Source organism: Pseudonaja textilis, chromosome 4 (assembly GCF_049901715.1).
Source record: "Pseudonaja textilis isolate UNSWEBS1 chromosome 4, rPseTex1.2, whole genome shotgun sequence".
In the NCBI taxonomy this organism is placed as follows: Eukaryota; Metazoa; Chordata; class Lepidosauria; order Squamata; family Elapidae; genus Pseudonaja; species Pseudonaja textilis.
This window is the reverse complement of record NC_141993.1, coordinates 25,498,837-25,516,865: the sequence shown is the minus strand read 5'-3', so window position 1 is coordinate 25,516,865 and position 18,029 is coordinate 25,498,837.

Genomic DNA, 18,029 nt, shown 5'->3' with positions numbered 1-18,029 from the left:
CAGGAAAGCAAGTTCTCCAAACACACCCCTGCTAAGCTGGAAATGAATTGGCTGGGTTGCAAAAGCCTGACAATTTGTTGGCACCCAGCGGTGTGGTGCCGGATTTTAGCTTGGCATCGGTGTTACTTACATGTGAAGGATGCTTCATTTTTCATTGATGATTTACTCTACCTTTCAGGTTTACAAGTTTACAGAAATATGAAATGAGAACGTATGCCCTCTAGGCAATAATGTGCTGTTTGTTTCCTGCAAGTATGCAGAAAGGCTTTGGAATCACATGCCATGAAGAGGAAAGTTTTTGACTGTCCTCACCTGTGCAAATACTGAAAACACAAAGATGAACAGAATAAAAATTAACAGAGCAGTCTTGAGTGCAATCGGGCCGACTGAAATTGGAAGAAGGGGGTACTCTCTCCTGTAACCACAAATTTGCTGGATCAGTGCCAACAGGCAATTGTATCTGTCCTATTAAATGTCCTAAATCTACAAATTCTCTAGGAAGATGGCCAACTTCTGTACAACACCAGAACCTGTTGGATTTGAACATAAAGCAGTCATGCTTAGCTTCTGCTATGAATAGGCTTTTTTCCTGGATATTTTGCATTTTAAAGTTTTCTTATTTTTGTCTCTACGGCTGTATCATCGTCATCATCATCATCATCATCATCATCATCATTGTCGTCATCATAGCCATTGTCTGTCCACTGCAGGATGAAAGCCTCTTCCACATGTTTCCAACCTATTCAGTCCTGAGCTTTTCCTACAGCTATATATTCTTTAATATATAACCTATCCAATAATCAGGGGAACTGTGAGTCCAATAACGATAGGAGAACCAAAAGTTTTCATCACAAACCTATAGCATTGTGCTGTTATGCTGCACGCCTTTGCACAGGTTCCTGACAGCAAGAGCTATTACCCACAAGGGCTTAATTTCTGGCCCTGGATTACAACATGTTCATTTAGCAAAGTAGCTTTTGCATTTGGGAACAATGTAGCTCTCATGTGTGAAATTGCTTTGTACAATTAATTCATCATTATATAACAAATGTCAATCAGCATCATTTATTAGGGTGGTTGGTTTTCTGTCTGAGTCCAGCTCTAATGTATTGAGTAGGTGCTCAAACAACAGGTGCTAGTAGTGATAACACTCCTCTCAATGCCATGAATTGCTGCATTTCCTTATTTCTGCAGACCAAACAGCTGTTCAAAGCAAAATCAGGGATAAATCAAGCTGGATCATCCTCCATCCCCAATTTTGGCTTATTCAGAATCACCCTTTTTATTACACTAAACCTCAAAATTAATTAATGTGATAGATAAGCCTACCACACCCAAGCTTATAAAAACTAGGCCATTATAAGATGGCAGCAAAAAGCCATAGAAACCTCTGTCGGTTGTCATTTATTAGTGGGCTGCATGAATGATGCCTGTGTTTTTTTATAGCTACATTTTCCTTTCTGTAGTTCCAATTCTGGACTGCTTCTGGCTCCCAAGCTCTCTGAGACCTGAAAATGGAATATGCCATGAGTTATGTTCATGTGACAACTTAATCATAGATAACTGATCCATGGCTCATGCAATCCATGCAATTGTGTAAGTTTGGACACATACTAAACCATAACTGATCCCAAATCTGGGTTCATGCAAGATTGTAGACTAACATTTATTTGGATAGCTAAGGTGATTCCTTAATAGAGTTGTGATACTCACAAATGGAGAATTTAAGATAAATAAAGAAATGGAGGTGTGGATCAGTGCATGAATGTCACATGATATTTTGGTAAAAACAGTACTGGAATCAATCCCTGTCCAAAATTGTCTTCACATAAGTAGATATGGCCTAAGGCTGAAACTCTATCACTTCTTAGGTATAGATGCACCGTGACCTACTTACACTGTAAGTAGTATAAAAATATTTTTATCTGTCCTGAAACATTTGGGTATCCAGACTTTATTCTTTTCTATTAGATAATTTGGTCTTCCTTTTTGGTGCCACCTCGCATCTTCTGTGATGACCCTGGGTGGGATACAAAACAAACACAGTTACAGAAAACAGGTGAAGCCCCTTTTATTCCTTCACTTTGCTTCCAAGCTCCGAATATCTTTGACAGAAGACAAAATAACTCCCACACAGTTACACAAAGAAGGAAAAAAGCAACACAAACCAGGCAAGTTAAGGGCTGGATGATGTCCACAGATAACACACACTGGGAAGGACGCCAAACTCAGAGAGGAACTATAGAGATATTTACACACTTTGTTTCCAGCGTTCGCCAGTACGCAGGTCCAAACTCTTATTCAGTTGTCACTCCTGCAGCCCATGAAGAGGATCAAGGCCCTCTCCTCCCGAGGAGACCACGTCTCTCCCTTATCCTCTCCTCCCTGTGTGCCTTAGGATGGAGAGGGGATGGGCCTGGGTCCTCCTCTGAATGCTCAGACGGCCTCTGCCCTTCCCCAGCCTCCTCCACAACCTCCCGAGCCACACTTCCATTCCCTGTCAGCTGTTCCTCCTCTCCCTCAGAGTCAGTCTCTACCAGGGGCATGACATCTTCTGCTTAAAATGGCTTCATATCAGATATGGTTGATTTTGAAGCGGCTTAGCATTTTGTGTGAATTCAGCCACCGTGACCTAGTGAGTGTAATGTGTGAAACCAGCCAATTGTGCTTATTTAGTAAACCAGAACATAGTTGATTTAGTAGAGTGCAGAACTGCCCTTTTCATGTGTGAACTTTTGCATTCATTTTACTTATTATTTAGTTTTGCTCTTTCCTGAGCAAAGGCTTTCAGATTTAACTACATAAGTTTCCAACTAGGCATTATATTATTCAGTATTCTCAATATATTAGCATATTAAATATCCTTCCACCTTTGGTCAAGGTGATTCAAACATCAGTTTCCTGTGGGCAGCTGTGTGTTCAGCACAATTGTCTGCAAGGAGAAATGCCTTGAAGATGCAACTGTTTCTTCATGAAACTGAACATTGTTAGAGGATTAAAATATTATATTTTCAGGAATTGGAAATCGCCACCCCCAATCTTCTTTAAGGCAAGATTTTCAATATATTTTAGTACAACACTCTTACTAGCCAATCTGGATTTAATTCAGTCATCTTGAAGGCACCATAATTAGAGTATAAATAACAGACCAAATAATCTCAAACCGGGCAGTCATGTTAGTTTATAATACGAGTCTCTGGTGCCTTAAAATATTAAATATTTTATACTAGCACAGATAATTTTGGGCTTGAGTCTATTATATTAAATGTCTTTCTGTCTCCCATATAAATTTAGGAGGAATTCTGTGATGACAGAAGAACTTAAAGTGCAAATGTCTTTACATTCAAGGTTGTCTAATATAAAATGGTAAGGAGGGAGGATAGCCAAGCTCAAAGCAATCTATATTTCTAAGTTCATTGGTCTATTGGGTCCTCTTAATCTAAACAGTGTTTTTGTGTGTGTACCTTTAAGTCAGTGTTGACTCCTGGTAACTCCCTATAGTGGTCCCTGCAGTTTACTTGGTAAGATCTTTTTGGAAATGGGTTGCCATTGCCTCCTTCTTAGGACTGAGAGAGAACGACTGGCCCAAGATTACCAGCTAGCTTTGTGAGGACTAGCAGGACTAGAACTTATTGTTTCCTGGATTCTAGTCTGGTGCCTTATGCAGTACACCAGGGGTGTCAAACTCAAGGCCCGAGGGCTGGATCTGGCCTGCAGGGTGCTTAGATCTGGCCCATGGGGCCACCCTGGAAACGGTGGACTGGGCCACGGTGCCTCTGCCCATGAAAATGTAGCTTGGGAGGGCAGCGCGTGGCTCTCTCAAGCTCCATTTTCGCTGGCAGAGTGCTTGGGCCACCACTAGCGCCCCTGACACGAGTGATGTCGAGCTGGCCATGCCCACCCTGGCCACACACCCTGGCCCCCCCGAGGTCAAACACAACCCTGATGCGGTCCTCCATGAAATCGAGTTTAACACCCCTGCGCTACACCAACCCAAGTCTCAAAACAACGAGGTTCCAAACTACAGCAATACTGTTATCAACAATTTATACTGATGTTGCATTTGTGGCTGAGAGAGAAATCTGAGAAACAATTTTTCATTATCTGAAACTAAGGATATGGGAAGGAGGGAGTCAAGCTATTTTCCAAGGCACCCGAAGGCCAGAAAAGGAATAATGGATGGAAACTGATCAAGGAGAGATTCAACCTGGACATAAGGAGACATTTTCTGACAGTGAGAACAATCAACCAATGGAGCAGCTTGTCTTCAGAAGTTGTGGGAGCTTCATCACTGGAGGTTTTCAAGAAGAGATTGGACTCCCATCTGTCAAAAATGGTGTAGGGTCTCCTGCTTGGAGGTGGGGGGGGGTTGGACCTACAAGGTCCCTTCCTTAGAATAACAGAAGGGACCTTAGATGTCATCTAGTCCAAACCCCTGCTCCAACTTTGTTAACCTGTAAATTAAGACTGTCTTCATTCTTCCCTTCCCTCGACTCCATTGCACTGGAAGCCTGTTGAAAGCTCAGATAGCTGTAAGTAAGATTTAATCTCTGTAAAACTGTTGTTACTGCTGTGTAGCCTTGTAATCTTTGGTAACTCTTTCCTTTGCCACTGTCTTATCTCTGGTGCTCTCTGGAATTATTTATTTTGGTGGGCGATTCTCTCTAGTTGGGGCTGAGTTTACAGGCAAGAATACATGTTTGTTTTTTTATATTATACATAGAAGCTTAAGTCTTGTGTTTTTTCCCTATGGTAAATACAAATATTTTTTTTGACGTGTGTGTTTATGTATGCAGAGACAAAAGCAGCTCTAAATATTGCTACTTACCATTTGTGTAGCTCTGAAAGATACACCTAAACACCACAAAATAAAAATACACACATAGCACTTGTCATCACTTCTCATATCTCTATATGCAAAAATAAATCAGGTTCAAATGCCGGCCAACCATGTACAGTTCAAGAGTTAAGGAGCACCAGAACTTCCTTCCACAACACAAGAGGAAAATATGCCAAGAGTGACAATGGAAGAGAAGTAGAATTCAATGGATTGGTTTTAATGCTATATGATTTTGTCAGGTTGCTCATGGTGAGGTATCAAAAAAACTTTAAATGGCGGGTGCTTTAACTTGTATGGTGATGGTGACTTTTTTTGTCCTGTTCTTTGGTGTTTTTAAACGTCTAAGAATGGGTCATACAGCAATGCTTGTGTGTCCTTGCAAGCATGTCTCAGCCTGACAAATGATGATAGAAGAGAATATAGTTAGTGTAGTTCAGGATTGAATGGTGGAGTCTTTAGTGCTCTCTGAGTGTGTTTTCTTGCAGATGTTTCATTATCAGACTCGTCAGGGCCATGCGGGACAGGAAGCTGGACATCTGCTGCCTCCAGGAAACTCGCTGGAAGGGCAACAAGGCTACGACTATAGACGGCTACAAGATCATATACACCAGCTGTAAGGAAAACCGCGGCGGTGTAGCTGTGGTTGTCAGTCCAAGCTGGCAAAGTTCCGTCGCAGAAGTTAAGCGCCTCACAGAACGACTGATGATAATCGTCGTAGCGACCGAGAGGCAGCGCCTACACATCTTGTCCGCCTACGCCCCTCAGACCGGATGTCACGAGGAGGAGAAGGATACCTTCTGGGAACTGCTCGACATCCAACTCAGGCAGATCCCACACGAAGACGACATCATCATCTCGGGCGACCTGAATGGTCATGTAGGGCAGGACAAAAACGGACACCAGTGCCACGGTGGGCACGGCACAGGCGATACGAATGAGAATGGCCAGAGGATCCTGGACTTTGCCGACTCCCATGATATGACCATCACGAATACCTGCTTCATTAGGCGAGAATCTCAACTCCTCACCTACCATAGCAGAAAGCGGGAGCCACCACACACAGATCGACTACATCATCGTCGACGAAGAGCCGCTAAAAACGTGCTCAACGCCAAGGCGTACCCGTGCGAATCGAGCAGTCAGCACAGGCCGCTGATGGCGAAGATCAGGATCAGCAAGCCCAAGACCAGGATTGACAAAAGGAATGCAGACCAGCCACGAATCAAGTGGTGGAACCAGAAGAAGATGGCGGGACCCCTCATCAAACCGGAGCAGTTCCTGCAGATGGTCGACGGGCCACAGGAAGCGTGGTCCATGCTGAAGAGCACTGTTCACACTGCCGGCTGCCAACAGCTTGGCTGCACCAAGCCAGGACGGAGACGCATCGAACGAGATACATGGCTCTGGACACCGGAAGTACAAGATGCCGTACACCTGAAGAAACGGCTCTACAAGGCCTTTCTTCAGGACAAGACCAGCGAGAAGCTCTGCGAATACAAGGCGGCCAAAAAGGCAGCCAAGAAAGCAGTAGCGACAGCCAGAAGCTTCCACTACGATGACATCTACGAGAAGCTGAACACGCGAGAAGGCGAGAATGAGATCTACCGCCTAGCCAAAAGCAGACACAGGAAGACCCTGGACATTGACCAGTTTCATGGGATCAACAACGAAAGGGGAAATTTGATCGTCAACCCCAGAGACGCTGCGGAGAGGTGGCGGCAATACTTCGAGAAGATCTCCACCGAGGAGTTCCCACACCCACGAACCCCGCGAGGTGACCCAGTTGAAGGCCCAGTCTCAGGCATTTATGCCAGCGAGGTTGCCGATGCCATCAAGGCCATGAAAAACGGTAAGGCAACAGGACCAGACGACATCCCTGCCGACTTCTGGAAAAAGGCACTACCGGGCTCGGCATTGTGGCTGTGCGAGCTGTTCAACAACATCGTCTCCACGGGAAAAGTGCCACACGACTGGTACCGCAGCACCACTGTTCCGATCTGGAAGGGAAAGGGCAGCCCAGCGGACTGCTCCAACTACAGACCGGTCAGGTTACTGTCACACACTATGAAGATCTTTGAACGCGTCCTTGATAAACGCATTCGGGACATCGTCGACATCAGCGTCAACCAGGCTGGATTCATCAAGAACTGCGGCACCACCGACGCCATCTTCGGTGTGCGGATGCTGATGGAGGCTCACAGAGAGAAGAAAATCCCGCTCCACACCGCCTTCCTAGACTTGGAAAAGGCCTTCGACCGAGTCCCGCACGATCTCATCTGGTACGCACTGCGAGACCACGGCGTGCCTGAGCTGCTCGTACAATGGGTCCAACTCCTATACAGATGTCACAAAAGCCGTGTAAAAGCGGCAGCTGGGATATCAGAGGAGTTTAATATTACCGTCGGCGTACACCAGGGCTCTGCTCTCTCACCACTGCTGTTCATTCTGGTGATGGACACAATTACACACACGACCTGTACACGCCCGCCCCATGGACGCTGCTCACGCCGATGATGTGTTCCTGGCCAACCTGTGCAAGGCTGAACTAGAGCACCGAGTCCAACAGTGGCACGACCGCCTCGAGCAGTTCGGGCTCCGGCTGAACCTAAAGAAGTCCGAATACCTGACCACTGACAATGAAATGACAGGCTCCATCCACGTGAACGGGCAGGAGCTACCGCGCGCCTCCACCTTCAAGTACCTGGGAACTACTCTTGAGGAAGAAGGTCTACTACAAACTGAGGTGGCAGCCAGGATCAATGCAGCATGGGGCAAATGGAAGTCCGTCACGGGCGTCCTCTGTGACAAGAAGATGCCGATGCGCCTGAAGGCGAAAATCTATAACTCTGTGGTGCGCCCCGTGGCCATATACGGCGCAGAGTGCTGGCCGACGACCAAAGAAGTCGAAAGCAGACTCCAGATAATGGAGATGCGAATGCTCCGATGGTCGGTAGGCCTCACCCTACTCGATCGCGTCAGGAACGAAGAAGTGCGTAGACGGTTCAACGTCGTGCCCATCCCCACGGTCATGAGGCAGTCCCGGCTACGATGGTTCGGCCACGTGAGCCGCGCCAAGGAAGAATCCATCATCAAATCTGTAATGAAGGTGACTGTCGGAGGAGCGAGACCGCGTGGTAGACCTAAACAACGCTGGATGGACACGATCAAGGCCGATCTAGAGATCGCGAAGGCAGACCCGACACACGTGGCAGACAGAGAGGTGTGGAAGCAGTACTCAAGGACATTAGCGGACCTCGCCCGAGCGCGAGACAAACGCTGAAGAAAAAGAAGAAGAAGAAGAAGTTTCATTATCAGACTAGGTAACATCACAAAACAGTAGTGGATGAAAAGTGGCAGAAACAATGGTGGAAAACATTTCCAGATGTGGAAAACAGTAGTAAATGAAATGATTTGAAGATGCTAATAGCAACAGCATTTAGACTTATATACCGCTTTACAGTCCTTTCTAAGTGGTTTACAGAGTCAGCATCTTTCCCCCAACAATCTGGCTCCTCTTTTTATTGACCTCAAAAGGATGGAAGGCTGAGTCAACCTCGAGTCGGTGAAGATTGAACTGCTGGCAGCCGGCAGTCAGCAGAAGTAGCCTGCAGTACTGCATTCTAATCACTGCGCCACCACGGCTCCATGCTAGGCCAAATTCTGAAATAGATTTTTCTTATGAAGTTCACTCCATTGATTAGAACTTATAGTCAGGAAGAGCTACCACATATTTTCTATAATGAATGAATGACGTTCTTGCAACTTGCCCCTTTCCAATCAGCTTTTAAACAATAAAAACATCTCATGATTCATCATGTCCCTGAATTAGGTGTACTATCAGTGAGGGGAAGCCACTTTCCTTGAGCATTCGGATAGGAGCATAGAGTTTCATCCACCCATTAGTGACTGGAGACTCCTGATGATAGATATGAAGCACCTTCTAGAACCCCAGAGGATAGATTGGGACTGTAATTTGCAGAATTCATTTCATGCACACTGAATAAGAATGCAAGCAACTAACAGAGAAAAAAGAGGAGAGATTGAGATGCGTTGGGTATAACATGAAAAACCTGTAGATGCACACTTACTCAACTTTGTTGTAACACTTGCTCCAACAAGGGAGTGATGGTCTCTGCTCTTTCATTAGGAGGGCATGCCTATTGCTAAACATTATTTAGGCATGGAAAGGAGTAATTATATCCCATTTAGAAATGAGGAATTATAGGCATTAACAGATTGAACTTTTCAGCATCATATTCCCTTAGGAATTTGACCTGGCACATTTGCCTGATTTGCAAATACTATCATATTGTCCTAAATGAATTTATGAGCCAGAAATGATTTTATTAGCGAAGAGCCAAGCAATCCCAATGCAAGATAGTCTAGGAAAATACTGATAATACGTAAATAGTCTGCACTGAAGGTTGATACACTAATAACTGTGAAGTGATAAAGTGGCTTTGGTAATCTTATTACATATTACTTTTCAACAGAGGTGAGGTAATTGGGAAATATTTCAAGTTGAGACAGTTCTGTAATCCTCACCAGCCAAGAGATGTAATATTGGTTGGATAAAATGAACCAAACATCTGCCATGAATAGAGCAGGCTTATGACCTAATATTATCCTTGAAAGTATCATGCTTGTTGTTGCCTTTAAAATCAGATTATTATTGCTTTGTGATCATTGCTATTCTCTCCCCACTTTACTTCCCTCACCATCCCCTCCCCTAAAGCAATGTAATATAGACCGGGGCCAAAATATTTCCAGTTTGCCTCACAGGATTTCCTTTTCCTGAAAAATTAATTTTAAGTTACTTTTCTTATACAAAGGAATCCTTGAAATGAGAAAAACATTATTTACATAAACTATGCCTCACGAATCTGCCTTAAAACAGAATGCCAGTATTTTCAGTTTTTATACATGGATGATATCATAATGAAATTAACACAGAATAAAGAAGGACATTATATTTCTTGAGATGTATGCCTTCTGGGATAGACTAAACAATGATAGTTTTGTCATCACTAAAAAGCACTGAGGACAAAAATAAATATAAACTCTTAATCGTGTTTGCACCAATGTTGGCTCCTGGAATTTTGTCATTAGTAGATATGTATTGCTTCTGCAGCACAATAGAAATGTCTTTTAAGTTCAAGGTTGTCTAATATAAAAGGAAAGAAAGAAAGAAGGTGTCATGCCTCTGTTGGAGTCTGAATCCAAGGCGGAAGATGAACAGCTGACGGGGAGTGGAACTGTGGCTCTGTTGGCTGTGGAGGAAACTGGGGATGGGCAAAGTCCAGCAGGGCAGAGCAGGGAAGAGGTAGAACAAGGGAGAGGGAATTCAGAGGAAGACCCAGGCCCACCCCCTCTTCATCCAAGGGCATGCAGGGAGGAATGGAGAAGGGAGCAACGTGGGTTCTGTGGCTTACAGGGCAGGAAAGGGCCCTGATTCCCTTTGTTAGACACAGCTGCGAATAAGAGTTTAAAAGAAATACATGCTGAGTGCGGCAGCTGCTTGGAGCAATCATAAGTTTATCTTGTATTGACTTTGCTTATCTGTGTTCCTGGCATCTTCCCAACCGTGTTGAGTTATTGCTGTGCCTTCACATCTGGAATTCTTGTTCCTGCCCTGTTGGAGTAATTAGCTCATTTTGCCTTGATTGGACTTATAGTTACAGTTTTTGTTGATCACGTTTTGGACTTGATTCTCTGCACCCAAAGGCTGTTCTTGGGAGAGTTTTTCTCCAGCCAGAAAGTAACCAGGACATTGGGGGCAAAGTTGGAGCTAATAAATAATCCTACTGATTATCTGACTGTGTTGCCTTTGTGCCACGCCCCGGGTCATCACAGAAGGAAAAGAGGAAAGCAATGCTCAGAGAAACCTTTATCTCTTGATTGTGCTTCTTGTATATTAGCCAACATGTGTATACATTTATACATGGTCAATGTCGCCTAAGAGACTCAAACAAAGAACAAGTTCTTCATCTGCAATATGTTAATCATTAGATGATTGTCTCTCCTTTTGCCCACAGTGGAAGAAAATACGAAGCTGATGTGAAAATTCTTACAGGTACTAATTATACATTCAGAAATATTTATTAGACATAGCATTCGTATTTAACTTTTGGTGTTCTTTTAAGAAAGTCAAAGTCTGACTCACGTGGCCTACAAAGAATACTTTGTCCTCCCTTTTCTGTTTTCTGCCAAGGAGGAATACCAAATTCAATTTATGCACCTTCCGTCTGATTCAGCAACAGAAATCAATTGTAAGCACACATGCTATAACGCCGCATTCTGTTATGGATGATGCAAACATGAGCCCACTCTATTTAGGACAGACAGTTGTTTGGTTCATTTTACCCAACCAATATTATGTCTCTTGGCTGGTGAAGGTTACAGGAGGTCTCCACTTGAAATATTTCTCAATCATGTCACCTTTTTTTAATAGCTATGCCAAGAACCTGAGGTGTGTTGCTCAGGCATAATGTGTTTTGCCACTGTAGGCCCTGTAGTCCTACTAACAGGATAACCCAAATCGAATTGGATTTATTCTTTCTGAATCCTTGGTCTCATTTATATATATATATATATATATATATATGTTGAGCAGAATAATCCCAAGTGTGTTAACAGGTTGCTCTAACAGTCCGAGAGGTGCTTTTTGGTTTTTCTTTGAAGACATTTTGCTTCTCATCCAAGAAAAGCTCTTCAGAAAGGCCTTCTGCCTCTTAAAAAAGCACCTTTGGGACAACCATGACTTGGATGACTAAGAATATCCATAGACATTGGCTTTTAACAGTGTTTCTCAATCTGGGCAATCCCCCCTGGATGGGGGATTCTGGGAGTTGAGGCCCACACACCTTGAAGTTGCTGAAATTGAGAAACTAACATAGGTAAAATCTTTGAGATTCTGCTCAGCAGTGCAAAACTAGCTAAAGTGTTGCATGTCTTTCTTTCCCAGATTATTTGTTTATTTACTTACTGTCTTATTTTAATTTCTCCGCTGCAAGTCGTGGGCTGGGCTGGAATAAAAGTAGAAAAAATGTGAAAGGCAAGATCTTTTTTGCTTCCTTCCATCATGTCCCTGGGCCAAATCTTCTCATAGCCTCTTTTAGGTCTTCATCTCTGGCTGCAGAGACCAGAAGGAAGAGAAGACGCAGGAACATACTGGAGCTGTCTCTGTCTCCAGTTTTGGAAGCAGAAATTTAGAAGCCAACAGAATCATTCCCTAACGTATGTTTGTGTACTATTCATTATTCTGATATCATTTGACTTTATGATAATGAAATAGGAATCAAAAAAAGATATCTGTACATATAAACACTGGCGAAACTATCCTTGGATGTGTCTGAAATGGTTGTTTTATATAATTAACTGCATGTGTTTATAGCTGCATTTCAACCATTGTCCGTATTTTAAATGTTTTCCTCAATCTCAGTCAGTCCTCCAGAGGATAAAGGGAGAAAAGTTTCTTGTGGGTTTTGTGAGTTAGCTCAAGAGAGCTTCACAGAAGAGCTTTGTACCACTTTGGAGCTGAGCTCTGGACCTGGGTCAGATGAAATGAAGAGCTTCATCAGTCTGTTTCTGGCTCCACTGCAATTGAACTGAAACAAAATAAACTTTGGCTCTGCAGAGCTGGTTGGCGATCTGCTTTCCTTATTTCTCAATTCTGAACAAAGGTATCAACAGAGCTCCCTGGACTGGGCCCCAAGGAAAACATCCCAGTTGGGGCTTCCCACAGACGAGAGAGACCAGCTTTCAAAACCACTCCAAGTTCTGGCAGCTGAGAACAGATAGGAGAAAAAGTGGGATAACATAGCCATGTCTTTTATCCCCGCCTTCTATTACACCAGAGCAAACCCGAGATCCATATGGGTCTCTCTTTATCTCTTCAATCATTCAGGAAAAGAGGATGAAAAGTTATTTTGCACCATTGTTCTGCTTTTGGCTTTGGGGGCATTTGGAATACCACATCTGGTGTACAAGAATACAATGCCCACTACTTTGTTGTTGCCAACTAGTTGTTGACCAGTTGCTCAGATATAGTTGCCTCACCCAGCGAATCGGGTCTGGTGAAGGCATGGTACAAGGAAAAGTAAGCAGCGGGAAGCCTGTGAGCTCTGAGAGGAATGCTTTCACTATATTTATGCCTACGTGCCATAGGGCCTGGTTACCTGAGGTAATGTCTGTCTCCCATAGCATCCACCTATCCAGTTGGCTCCTGCAAGATTGCCATAGTCCAGTTTCCTTTGATTAAGGCTTCCTTTGATTAAACAATGTCGTCTCTCAACATCCTGGAAACACACCTTCTCCATTACAGCATCTGCCCTCTGGAATGAGGTTCCTCTGAGATCCCGATGGGCTGCTGTTGTTTAGAAGATTCTTGAACATCTGGGTCTCTCTATCCAGCCTTTGGTGAAGAGGAGTGAGGCTCTTGCTTGCAATTGTTCCTTTTTTTATTGATTTTATTGTAATTTCTTTGATTGTGTGAGATGCCTAGGGTTAAGGGTCAAGTGATGTGCAAGTTCAATGCATTGTTTTTAGTATGCCATTGGTTGTGTGGATCTTGCCTCAAGCTTTAGCACCCTGTTCATCGAGAATATATCTCATCCGGTCCAACTGCTTATAGATGTATGGAGCATGGTTTCAAGTAGTGGAGAAGCTTTGAGATCCAAAAAGCTACCTTTCTGTTCTTTCAGTGTCATAGTTCTCCGATGTTGTTGAATAAGGTGGAAAAAAGTTGACTTGGATTCTTTGCAGCTCTCTAACTGAGCAACTGTCCAGATTGTCTGGAAAATGGGCCAAGCAAAGGCACATAGAGAGTGTACCACCTTCCCACTGTTAGTCAGACAGATCTCAGATTCAGTGGCCATAATGAAAATCTTATCACGAAAACTTCAAGGGCTAGTCCCGGCAGTTTCCAGGAGTCAACAGTGACTTGAAGGTACAAAAATTAAAACAAAGTGAATTTAGTTTAGTTTAGCTTTAGTTTTAACTAGTATTCTCCAAATGCAATGTTCTTTCCAGAATTTTATTTTATTTATTTTATTTTATTTGTCAATTGCTTACAAGATAATAGGTATAAGTATAAACATAGTTATGAATACATGGATACATATAAGAAAAATAAAAGAAACAATAGGACAGGGACAGTAGGCACGCTGGCGCGCTTTTGCACGCCCCCTACAGGCCTCTTAGGAAAGGGGTGAGGTCAATAGTAGACAGTCTAAGGTTAAAGTTTTTGGGGTTTGGGGAAGAAACCACAGAGTCAGGTAGAGTATTCCAGGCATTGGCCTCTCTGTTGCTGAAGTCGTTTTTCCTGCAATCAAGTTTGGTGCGGTTAACCTTGAGTTTGTATCTATTGTGTGCTCTTGTATTGTTATGGTTGAAGCTGAAGTATTCATTGACAGGTAGGACATTGCAGTGTATGATTTTATATACTATACTTAGATCGGACTGAAAGCGGCGTAGTTCTAGGGTTTCTAGGTCGAGAATTTCAAGTCTGGTGGCATAAGGTCTTCTTCAATGAGTAGGCCAGTATGGCCAATATCTACATGCAGTGTTTCTCAGCCATGGCAACTTGAAGCATGGTTGGCTGAGGAATTCTGGGAGTTGAAGTCCCCCCTCTTGAAGTCATCAAGGTTGAAAAACACTGATTTACAGGATATCAACCAAGGAAAGGCTTATCTGGATTAAATTTGAAATAATGAAACCCTACCTCTTTTTCCTCATACTTTAGACATAACACCATAACACCTCTTAGCACCATTTTGATGGCAAGATGATTATTTTTTAAAAATATCCAGTGTTATGAAGCCTTCAAGCACCTACCAAACACAAATTTGTTTATTTATTTAGAATATTTGTACACTGTCTCCATGACAAACCTCCTGATTTACTAAAATGCTCATACGTAAGAAAGCTCCAAACAAACACATGAATAAATAAAAGCAGATTAGTAGGTAAAAGTAAGCATTACTTCATCAAAGATAAATATTTCAAAAAAGTGCTGAACATTAAAATAATTATATCATTTAGTTAGTTGTTTGCTAACATTCACCAGAGTAAAAATAACAGACCTTTCCTATTTCTGGCTAACTTGCTTCATCACAGGAAAACTAAGCCCGTAAAGGTCAGTTAAAATTTAACACGTTGCTTTTATCACATGATCACAATCTCTGAGACAATATCCAGTGTCAAGAAGGAGTGATCTGGATAGCGATCCTGATTTGTGAATGGTTAGTGGGTAACCTTCGAAAAATTGCCAGTGTAAATATGTGACCCAAACTTGCTTGGATGACAGTCAAATATTCTGCTTCAATCAGGTTCAGAAAACAGTCTCCTTGTTCACATTCGCGTGCTATAACGAAAACAAACCAGAGTTACTTATAAGTCATGTTTATGTATCATAAAGAAAATACTCTGGATATGCTATGGTTACCTATGACATTCTGATTTATGCATATGCAAGGTGTGCAAAAGCTTGCAGCCAGTGTTGCCAGACCTTCTTTGCATTTCTTGATGGACCACCTAAAGACAATATTAGCCCTCTTCTTGTACTTATATAAAACTTGATAAGTAGAAATCTCATTTTGGTACTGGCTTCTCTAAATTTTCCTAGCTGTGATTAATGGTGGAAGGACTTCCCTTTGCTTGATCTAGAATTTGACTAATAAAATAGACTTAAAAAAAAAAAGATCCAGATTTGACTTGATTTGGTAACTGTTTCTCCCCAAATTTGGGAAGCAAACTTTTTGTTCCCAGGTATACCCATGTTCCAGATGGAAATACCCTACGTGAATAATACCCACCGGGAGTTTTCTGTGAGTTTTGATAAGCTGGTGAAATGTTTCTGAGGATTGTAGAAAGCTCCCTTGTAAGATGTTCGGTTTGAAGAACAATTTCAGGTAGGCCTACCAATGCCAGATAGATTGTTATATAGGGTGGGGAAAGCTGTGCTGTATTTCAGGCCTTTCCACATGGAGTTTTTACAGTGTGTTTGAATCTCCTCTGGACATGTATGATCTGATACCATTGTCTGTATTCCGCAGTTGAACCAATGCATTTCATGCTCAGGTGAGGCATAATTGAAGCTGAACTAAAGGCATTTGTTCCACTGGAACAGTGAAGCTCTCCAGTGCCTAGGGGCATTTTTCCATGGGTGGAAATTTTCCTCTCACTTTACCCCCTGGCCCCTGAGCTCAACTGTCTTTCACTTTTCCCATCATGCTAAGACAATTATTTCATAGGACTTTTTTTTTTGTAATGTAGAGGGAGAGGATCTTAGAAGCTTTCCAGATGTCCAATGTAGAAGACACTTCTTTTTTTCTTTTCAAATTACCTGATGCATGCAACATGAACTAATATGGATGGGAGGAAATGCACATTGATTGAATGATGTGTTCTTTCTGCTCTGGTGGAAAATAGATTGGTTTCACCATGGTTCTCTCAGCACTTCAAGATGAGTGAGAAAATGGTAGGATGGTAGGAGAAAATGGTAGGTTGACTTCAGTGCCATGGAGAGGAGAAATTGTGACCAAGAAGTGCCTCTTTATATCAACTGTGATGCTTAGTTGTTATTTGCTTCTATCACTTGTGGTGCTTCTGCATCCCTTTGATTCAGGGGTGGGGAACTATGGCCCTTTACTGACTTGTGGACTTCAACTCCATACTGGCTCAGGAATTCTGGGAGTTGAAGTCCACGAGTCATAAAGAAGCTGCTTTGTATAAACAGCTGAAGCTAAGACAGGCTGAGGCATGCCGGTTTCCTCTTCTTCGTATGGCCAAAAAAAGAGACAGATTAAAAGATTATACACACTTAATTTTGCTTTATTGTGCTTCTGATATTCTCTGCTGGTAGTACTGAGATTCCTATCAAATGTCAAATATTTTAGATTTGCATGTTTTCCTTCTCCTTGTCGCTCTCCACCCAGCCCACCTGAAAGAATAATTGAGGAATAATTGATGGAGAGAAACTGCTTTTTTCAGCAAGAAACCTTTCTCCTCTAAAAAAGAAAATGCGCCTCCCCCCAAAGAATAGAGAATAATTTTGAACTGGGGAAAAAATACCTTGGAAGAAAGGGTTAAAGTATGTTTGCTCTTTTATACTTTTATAAACCTGTGGCCTAGTTAGGCTGCTTTGGATTACAAAAGTGCCAAAAGAAAGAATTGTTTAGCTTTGTGTACCAGAAAGTTTGAGTCTCGTCTACCCATTCGTCTAGGTTCTGCAAGCCATTAAAAGCATGAATGAAATTGGACATGGTGTGTATAAATATTGGGGTGAGGGTATTCTGACATTCCTTGTGGTTTTTGTTGCTGAAGGCAAATCTGTGTTCCTTTTCTGTAAATATATGTACTTGGGGAATTCCAATGCATACATCCCTCTTCCCATTTATAGTTGCCCCAAAGCTGGAAATATTAAATTATTAAGTAATACACACTTTTTTTCTGCTGTACTGATTCTGTGAAATTGACACATATAAAACTCAGCTCTTGCATGCATGGTCAAAAGTTATCAAATTGCATTTCGCAAAATGCTTTAAATCTCAAACATCAAAGTAGTCTTACTTTAACTTTTTGTGATTTCTATATTGTTCATTTTTGTTACAACGTTGTTTCTTGGAGATGCCTCATTTTCTGTTTCTTCCCATTCTTTAAAGCTGTGAATGTGCATCTATTCTGAACAATGAATAATACATCTGCCTGATTGCCTTATGTGGTGTCCTCACAAGGCTTTTGTGTTTATAAAAGCTCAAAATGTTAATCAAAGCTTTCCACTGGCCCAAGGGAAACATATTTTGTAAACATTCAAGATGTTGATGCCTTAATATAAAGATGCAGGAGGATGAGGGATCAAAAATGTCAGCTTGGTAGCCATTGATATCCCAGATGTCAAAATCCCAGCTATTTTTAAAAATCAAGGTTCTTATTCTGAGATCAAAATGCTGATAATTGCCACATATTTTCCTTAAGCTTCTGTACCATCCAGACAGGCTGGTTGGAATTGTAGGCTAAGAATTCCAGAGCAGAGTTTTCAGATTACATTTCATAGAAACCTAGAGTTAAGGGAAAATTAAGAGGAAAAAAAATCCCAAAGTTCACCAGACAGAAAGGATGAGGCCTTACGTCCTGAAAAGGAATGCTTTGGCCATCACTTTGCAGATCAAGGATTCTGGATTTTTGTTTC